The 3214-nt window shown below is 35.3% G+C and overlaps 1 protein-coding gene across 1 annotated transcript in view; it reads left to right on the top strand.

Moving 5' to 3' along the window:
• The window catches only part of GAPVD1 (GTPase activating protein and VPS9 domains 1), a 71937-nt gene that overhangs the window by 2805 nt on the left and 65918 nt on the right, over positions 1–3214 (top strand). Inside the window, exon 2 of the mRNA XM_019641556.1 lies at positions 2702–2753. The gene's annotated coding sequence lies outside the window, so the exon portion shown is untranslated. The remainder of the gene's footprint in view (positions 1–2701; positions 2754–3214) is intronic.

The following is a 3214-nucleotide window of genomic DNA, read 5'->3' on the forward strand; positions in this document are numbered from 1 at the left end:
TTGAGCGAGCTCTTAACCAACTGAGCCACTCAGCCGGCCCTCCAAGCCAAATCTTAACCAACGAGCCACTCGGCCAGCCCTCTGTCCCTTTATTTATAGCATCTGTCTATCTAGTATATTATTTGCATAATGATTTAGTATTTTAATCTTTGTCTCCCAATTAGAATGTCAGCTCTGTGAGAATAGGGACTTTGTCTTCACCAGTGTGCTGGAATAGTGGCTGGCACATAATAGGCACTCAGTAAATATTTGCTGAGTACGTCAATGAATGAGTTAATTTGTAAAAGCTAGATTTTTTTTATTTCTGGGAATAAAACATCCATTTTAAAATAATTTGCAAATAGTATTGTGTATGCTTGGTTGAATTTGAACTTTTTCATCTTGCAATTTTTTAAAAGGAAATTATTTCCCAAACACTATGTGGTGCTTTTGTGGGCATTTGGTTTCATATAGGACTGATCATTCTTAGTACATGCTGCCAGGTAGGTTTGATCATCAACTTTCTGTAGTGTAAAGGAAGGGTGTTTGGGTAAAGTTCTTATTTTGCAAAGGTGTTTTTGCTATGTGAGCCTAGGTTGGTATAAGTGACTCTGAATTTTTCACAACAAATTGTTAAAAATTTTTAATGTCAGACAGTATCAAATATTAGTGAAGATGTGGTTGAAAATGGTAATTTAGAAACTGCTGGTGGAGTTTAAATTGGTATAGCTGTCTTGAGAGACAATATGTGCAGACTTAATAAAGTTGAAAATGGGCATACCTACCCCATAATTTCACAACTTCTGGAAGGCAGTAAGAATAATGAGAGGTAGTGACAAAGGGGATGATGATACCTGTAATTTTTATTTAAAGACTAGAAGCAACTATAACAGCGTTAACAGTTAATTTTGGGAGACAGAATACGAGTACTAAATCATTCTTTGTACCTTTCCCTATTTTCTGTTGATTTCTTTTTAATCCATAACTTTTAAATATTTTTTCCCAACTCTTTGAAAAATCGTAAGCCTACAGAAGAATTCGAGGAGTAGTACCATAAACACTCAACCCTCTTCACCTAGTTTAGATAACTGTTAACATTTGCCATGTTTGCTTTGCGAAGAGCAAATAGATACATATTTTGCCAAATCACATGCAAGTTAGGTATAGATACCATCAGGACACCCTTCCTCCAAATACTTTAGGACGTATTTCCCAAGAACAAAGACTTTCTTCTACATACCTACAATTCAGTTGTCACCCTCAAGAAATTTAATGTGGATGTAATATTATTTAATGTATAATATATATCCAATTTCTCCAGTTGTCCAAATACTGTTCTTAGCTTTTCAGGTTTTATTTTTGATCCAAGATTTGATTAAAAACCTTGTATTTAGTTGCCTGCTTGAGCCTAGAATTGTTTTTCAGTCTTTTTTGGGTCTCCCATAACAGTAAACATTCAGACCAATTTTTGTAGGATGCTCCTTAATTTGGATTTGTCTGAATGTTTCTTCAAGATCAGATTCAAGTTAAACATTTTTGGATGGAATGCTCTGTATCCTATTTTAGGTTTCGCTCAGTGTGGATCACATCAGAGGCACGAGATGTCAGTTTCATCATTGATGTAAATTTGATCATTTGAATAAAGTAATGTCTACTAGATTTATATTGTAAAGGCACCTTTTTTCTTTTGTAATTAATAAGTAACCTGTGGAGTGATAATTTTTTAAAACTTGCTGGAAGTCATGAGTTAATAGACGTGCCAGTGCAAAGGGTCAAGAAAATTTAGCTTGGGGATACTTCTGCTAAATGGGAGAGTGGGCGATTGGGAATGGCTGGTGGAGGAAATGACATTGGAACTGGACCTTAAATCACAGATGTGATTAGCTGCAGGGGTATTAGAGAAGGGCTCCAGATGAAGGGAGCAACTTGAACAGACAAGTACAGGCTTGTAAATTAAATGGGAGTCCAAGTGTTGCTTTTTTCCCTCTCTCTTCCTTTCTCCCTCCCTCTCTCTACAGTGAAATTGCTCTCAGGGAATCTGAGCTCAATATACTGGAGAAGAACCAGAGAGCAAACATCTATTTTGAATTCCTTCTCTGTCAGTAATAGCTGAATGATTAGGCAGTAAGTTACTTGACTTTTCTAAATTTGTTTTCTCATTTGTAAAATGGAGGTGATAAATACCTATCACATATGACTAAATAATAATGATACTACTACTACTACTATTACTACTACTACTACTAATGTATGAAAAGCATCAGCGGCATGGCTTTTACCCAGTAATTGCTAGTTATCTTTTGGTGCTCCAGCTTTCCATCTATTTTCACGCTTTTCCATCTTGATACGTCCCTGGCTTTAAAACAAGTCCTACTCTTCTGGTGCCTTCTTGGCCACTATCACACTGCTGTCACTTCCCACTTCACCCAGTTGCTCCACTGTGAGTTGTGAGCTGCTTTCCAGTGATGGTGCAGAGCGCTTACCACCTTACAAGGTGATGCTACCTGCTAATGGCATTCTGGAAATGGCAACAGTATGTGTTAACTTTTTTTTGTAGGTTCAGCTCATAATACAACATTTGCCACTCTTTAAATGTGATGTGCCTGAATTTAAATTAGTTTATTTGGAAAAATTATCCATAATATTTGTAAAAAATTGAAGAGGGAAAGTGGATATATCCCAATGGTAAGATTTTTCACTTAGTTTTTTTTTTTTTTTTTAGGAGTCAGTGTATTGGAGAGAGTTGGTTACACGTTACACTAGGATTCTCCAAGGTAAAGTATTTTTTTTATTTTTGTAAAAGCACAATATAGGTGGGATCCTTCTTATTTGCTTTGCAAAGACTAGTGCTTAAGAAAAATTATCTCAAATGGTTAAATTTTTTCCCTTTCAACTTTTTGTTTTTTCACCATACATATTTTCTTCTCTGAATTAATTTTTTCTTAGGCAAGAAGGATTTCAGTCTAATTTTTCACACTTGAACTTTCTAAACTTGTGTTTGCATAGAATTATTTGTGGCTTTAGCTCTTTAAGTAATCCTAACCAAGATGTTTTAATCTGAGCAACAGGGTCGCCAGTTCGTTTTGTGTCCCGAGCTGAGCTTTGTTGAGCTGCCAACAGGTGGCAGGATGGCTCAGCTTAAAAAAAAAAAAAAAAAAAAGATATTTTCATTTGTAAAGGAACTAGGACCAATAATTTCTGTGTCATGTATTTTATTTTATTTATTTTTATTTTT

Source organism: Hipposideros armiger, unplaced genomic scaffold (genome assembly GCF_001890085.2).
Source record: "Hipposideros armiger isolate ML-2016 unplaced genomic scaffold, ASM189008v1 scaffold_3, whole genome shotgun sequence".
NCBI classification, from domain to species: Eukaryota; Metazoa; Chordata; class Mammalia; order Chiroptera; family Hipposideridae; genus Hipposideros; species Hipposideros armiger.